Source organism: Dermochelys coriacea, chromosome 6 (assembly GCF_009764565.3).
Source record: "Dermochelys coriacea isolate rDerCor1 chromosome 6, rDerCor1.pri.v4, whole genome shotgun sequence".
Classification (NCBI taxonomy): Eukaryota; Metazoa; Chordata; order Testudines; family Dermochelyidae; genus Dermochelys; species Dermochelys coriacea.
Window position 1 is genome coordinate 85,125,483 of NC_050073.1, and position 6,024 is coordinate 85,131,506.

Genomic DNA, 6,024 nt, shown 5'->3' on the forward strand with positions numbered 1-6,024 from the left:
CATTAAAGTGTTAGTGACTCTTGTGGCACATCTCAGAAGCAAAGGCTGACATGTCTTTTCGAATTTAGACAGCATCCTCATCAAGGCTGAGACCCAGGAAGGAATTGGAGATGGCTACACAGTTCATAAAATTCCTGATCTCCCTCAGATTTCTAGTCAATTACCAATAATTTCTCAGACCAAGATGAAGTCATGTCAGTGGAAATGTCTCATTATGCTGCCACAGTACTGATGCCTAACAAGGGCCACCTTTCCTAGTGAGTGCTCCCTGTACTGTGACATAGCTCAGTTCTGACATGACAATCCTGGCAGTGGTGTTTGGCCACTTATTCAAGGACAGTATGGGGTGCTAGGTACACAGAATGGATCAAATGGGATTCATGGTTGTGTGAAGCCCTCCAATATTAGATCTAATCCATTCAGATAGACGGGCAATTGTAGATTTATTCATCTTCCCTTCATATAGAGAGAGCACTTAACTGAGTTGAGTGGGAGTTCTTTTTTTGGAGATAAGGGTTTCAGTCAGATGGTTTTAATCATATGAAATGATGCAGATCTTTTCTGCTAAAGAACTTGGGGAGGGCCAGTCCTCTTGAGGCATTCCCTCCTGGGGGAGGCACAGCGCCACCCAACAAGGCACTCAGATGCTATGGTGAGGGGGCCCATATAGCACTCAGCTATTAGGATGCCCTGTGTATCACCGACCTATTTATGCAGAGCATTCAAGTTTGTCCCAGTGTTCAAGGCACCCAGTGCAAAGTGGCTTTGAAAAGCCTTCTATTCTGACACACATTTTAAACATCTTCCCTGGTTACCACTCTCTTTCTCTCAGGTATTTAGACTGTTAAGGATGCTGATCTCTATTGTTCCCCGTGTAGATTTTCATTAACCCCTTTTCCCTCATCCTTCAGATGGTTCAACAAGAAAAATGAAGCACTCGGGGTTCCAGGTGACCCCCAAATTTGATGGTCTCTTTGTAACTAATCTCCCTTTTATAATTTCTCAGTGAACGATGGAGGCATGTCTGTGGGTAAGCCTTATGGTGACTGAAACAGGCAGGCAATCTTTGCCTGGAACATCCTCTACCTTGTTAGCTGGTGTTGATCCTAATGTGAAAGTGTTAAATGGGTTTTGATGACTCACTGAAGCAACTGGCTTGTTACCCAGATTTGCATATAAGGCAGGTTGAGCCTACAACAATGAGCATTGCTGTGTGGCCTCCAAGTTATTCCTGCCATGTAGTAAGAGGGAGTCCTAAGAGGACACTGGAGTGGGACTCGTGAGATCTACATCCACACTGGCTCTGCCACAGATTTCCTATGTGACCTTGGGCAGGTCACTTAATCTATCCTGTGCCTCAGTGCCCCATCTGTAAAATGGAGCAGTACTTCCCTGCCTCACAGGGAGGTTGTGCAGATACATTCATTGATGTGTGTGAAGCTCCAATACTTTTGGTCACTGGAGCCATGACAGTATTTAAAAGATAAAGAGGAGAGGTACAAGAGACTTACACTTGCTATTGCTCAGTGAGGAGTGCTACATCTAGTACTTAACCTTTTATGTAGCCTTTTCTCACACTTGCTCCAAAAGGCATGTAGTAGTCAAGGTAAGAAATGAACAAGGCTTTCAGCACCCAGTGTTTTATTAATAGATCTAGAGAGAAAATGACAGGCTATATCCTTTTGGGCTATTCCAAACAATTACCCTCCTTGGTGCTAAGTGATAAGGAAAATATTCCAATGCCATAATAAAAATTACTGGGATGTTCTCTCACATATAGTTTTGAGCTATGGAAATTGAGGAAGGTCCTGAGAAGGGTAGCAACATTTATTAGAGGCATGGGGATGGTTTGGCTTCCTTACAAAAAGAGACACTACAAAGTCTGGGAGTATCTAGGGTGAAAAGGAGAAAAGTTGAATGAAAGAAGGGTATAAAACAATGACTGTTGTACAGAAAGCCAATTAGGTTCCAGTTTGCTTTGGTACAAAAAATTAAAACAAGAGGGCATACAAAAGTAAAAAGCAACACATTTAAGATGTCCCATAATTTCTATCCAGTAAGGAGCTATTAAGAAGCAACTGATCAGATAAAAGGTCTGTGAGTATTTGCTGGATTATTGCCTGAACAGACTCTGTGATAAAAATAAATGACTCTGTATAATGAATAAAAATGTAGTAGGGTGGTATCCTTTTAAAATAACCATTTTTGCAAATGTTTTCCATACAGTTTCCTCTAGTTCCTCAGTAGGACAATATCGGAGGCTGTTCCCAGGTTCCACAGATGGGAATCTGTGATTAGTCCTATTTACCCTGAATATTTAAAGATCAATTACTTACCAAAATCACATTATCCCATCATACCATCTCCTCCATAAACTCATCGAGTAGAATCTTAAAACCAGATAGATCTTTTGCCCCCACTGCTTCCCTTGGAAGGCTATTCCAAAACTTCACTCCTCTGATGGTTAGAAACCTTCATCTAATTTCAAGTCTAAACTTCCTGGTGGCCAGTTTATACCCATTTGTTCTTTTGTCCACATTGGTGCTGAGCTTAAATAATTCCTCTCCCTCTCCTGTATTTATCCATTGATATATTTATAGAGAGCAATCATATCTCCCCTCAACCTTCTTTTAGTTAGGCTAAACAAGCCAAGCTCCTTAAGTCTCCTTTCATAAGACAAGTTTTCCATTCCTCGGATCATCCTAGTAGCCCTTCTCTGTACCTGCTCCAGTTTGAATTCATCCTTTTTAAACATGGGAGACCAGAACTGCACACAGTATTCTAGGTGAGGTCTCACCAGTGCCTTGTATAATGGTACTAAAACCTCCTTATCCCTATTGGAAATGCCTCTCCTGATGCATCCCAAAACCGCATTAGCTTTTTTCACAGCCATATCACATTGGCAGCTCATAGTCATCCTATGATCAACCAATACTCCAAGGTCCTTCTCCTCTTCTGTTACTTCTAATTGATGTGTCCTCAACTTATAACTAAAATTCTTGTTATTAATCCCTAAATGCATAACCTTACATTTCTCACTATTAAATTTCATCCTATTACTATTACTCCAGTTTACAAGGTCATCCAGATCCTCCTGTATAATATCCCGATCCTTCTCTGAATTGGCAATACCTCCCAGCTTTGTATCATCTGCAAACTTTATTAGCACACTCCCACATTTGGGGCAAGGTCAGTAATAAAAAGATTAAATAAGATTGGTCCCAAAACCGATCCCTGAGGAACTCCACTGGTAACCTCCCTCCAACCTGACAGTTCGCCTTTCAGTAGGACCCGTTGCAGTCTCCCCTTTAACCAATTCCTTATCCCAGGGTTGCCCGGGAGGGGGGCTTTCCCTGCCTGGGAGCTTCTGCCAGGAACAAGGTCTGGGGCCACTGGGTGGGGGGGAGTGGTGGCTTCCCCCGTCCCACCTGCCTGGCGGCCGGGGTTCTGGGCTTCCACCGCCTGGCAGTGGATTTTTTTCCGGAGCCCCCCAGTTGCTGGGGCCCCTGGGCCCAGGCCCCATTGGCCCAGTGACTAATCCACCACTGGATAGTATTAAACAATAACCTGCCTTGTAGGAATTTTATGCCTTCTCTTGTAGCACCCAACATTGTCCACAGTTGAAGCTAAAATATCAGTCTTTGGAGCCTGTTCCAGAAGGATACCTGATTATATGGCCCATAGATCTAATTTAGTATGGGTTTGGGATACTAGACAAGATGCACTAATGGTCATTTCTCGTTTGGCAGTTCTTATGCTCTTCTGTTGCTCTATAATTGTTTGTACTTTCCTTTTAACCGTAGGAAACTAGCTAATTCTGTGGCAATTGGTGCCTGGGAACTGGCTAATTTCTTAGGTCTCGGAGATGGTCACGGGGGTGACATAAAGTGGAAGTGAGAGCTTCTAGACATTGGAGCCCAGTCAGGTCATTGTGAAGGGAATCCTGACCAGCTTACATGCTGCTGAGAGGTCCTCCCTCATCCCCATCTACCCTCATGTTATGAACTACCCTGTAAAGTGTGTTTATATTCTAATAGTACCATAGACCATCAGCATTCCCGGAGCCTTGTACACAGGAGCCAGGGTCTCAGGAACTCACACCCCACACAGGTAAGTAATGCCTCTGTCCCCCAAGGCACTGTTTCCCTCTGTCACTAGTGTGATATACTCAGCGTTCTCCCTCTGACTTCCAATCTATCCCTGACTGAATCCAAAAATTCCTCTCCTTCAGCTTTGGGATCACCCGTTTTTCCAGCTGGGACCGTCTGGCCTGAACCTCAGCTCTGTTCTGTTTCTGTGACCAGAATGCCATGGGCATTGTATTTGGAGGCTTTTATAACACTGTTTATTGCTGTAGTATCTAACAAGTGCTGGTTTAGCCCCCTCTGTGTGTCAGTACTATCTCAGGAGCTCTGCCCTCCTTTCCCTATCCCTGCATTAAGCTGCTGTTTCTCCACAGGTTGTTCTCCTATCCGCCTCCCTGCGATCCAGGTAAATTCCAACAGTCCTCCTGTGCTGGGAATAAAGGGTGTCTCGGAGGTGGGGGAGGTTGCACATCACCTGACCCCCTTCAGCCAATTCACTGAGACAAGACGTCAAGTTAATGAGCCCTCAGGCCTGTAATTAGCTGTCAATTACCACAAATTAATCAACTCCTCGCCTAATTAAGCATTATCGGCAGGTGGGCAAAAAACGGGCCATTGTGTGGGAGCCATGAGAAAACCATGGCTGGCAAACTTGGTTAGTATCAGCGGTGCATTCCCTGCCTCGCTGCACTACAGACACCAGGACAGCCAGGCACTTCTTAAAGGCACACAGTCCTCTTTTTTTCATAACAGCTTCTACCCTGTGCTCTGGACAAGGTATGAGACAGTTGTCGAGAGATAGTGCATCATCAGCTCCATATTTCTCTTTGGGCTTTCCTGAAGACTTGTGTTTATACCAAGTTTGAACAGAGGAGGTGTCCACAAGAAGCATACAGAGAGAGGGGTCCTCCAGGGGTATGACAACCAGAGTCTGTCTCTGCAGAGGAATCTCCATTTGGCTGCACACTAAAGTGGGCCAGTGTGCCGAACCCACACAGTGAAATGCCTGCAAGCTGCATGGAAACTTAAAAAACACCCACCATATAGAAGTTCAAATGATATGTTTACTCCAAATTAAAAAACCGAGGAAGAGGGCCAACATAAAATGCCACTATGGCTAAACAATAGAGTAAAAGAGGTGGTTAGAGACAAAAAGACTTCCTTTAAAAATTGAAAGTTAAACCCTAGTGAGGAAACTAGAAAGGAGCATAAGTTCTGGCAAGTCAAGTGGAAAAATATAATTAGGCAGGCCAAAAAAGAATTTGAAGCACAACTAGCAAAAGACACAAAAAGTAACAGCAATTTTTTTTTAAGTACGTCAGAAACAGGAAGCCTGCAAAACTATCAGTGGAGCCACTGGACGATGGAGATGCTAAAGAAGCACTCAAAGAAGACAAGCTGTTGTGGAGAAGGTAAATGAATTCTTTGCATCGGTCTTCACTGCAGAGGATGTGAGGGAGATTTCCACACCCGACCCATTCTTCTCAGGTGACAAATCTGAGGAACTATCCCAGATTGAGGTGTCAATAGAGGAGGTTTTGGAACTAAATTAACCAGTAATATGTAACCAGAACCAGATGGTATTGATCCGAGAGTTCTAAAGAAACTCAAATATGAAATTGCAGAATCACTAACTGAGATATGTAACCTATTGCTTAACTCAGCCTTTGTACCAGATAACTGGAGATAGCTAATGTGATGTCCATTTTTAAAAAAGGCTCAAGAGACGATCCTGGCAATTACAGGCTGGTGAGCCTAACTTCAGTACCAGGCAAATTAGCTGAAACTATAGCACAGAACAGAATTATCAGACACATAGAAGAATATGATATGTTGAGGAAGAGTCAACACTGCCTTTGTAAGGAAAAATTGTGCCTCACCAATCTATTACAATTTTTTGAGGTGGTCAACAAGCATGTGGACCGGGGTGATCCAGTGG

The 6,024-nt window shown here is 43.6% G+C and overlaps 1 long non-coding RNA gene across 1 annotated transcript in view; it reads right to left on the reverse strand.

Moving 5' to 3' along the window:
• Nucleotides 1-6,024, reverse strand: part of LOC122460558 — a 49,482-nt gene that overhangs the window by 39,595 nt on the left and 3,863 nt on the right. The gene's annotated exons all lie outside the window — the stretch shown is intronic.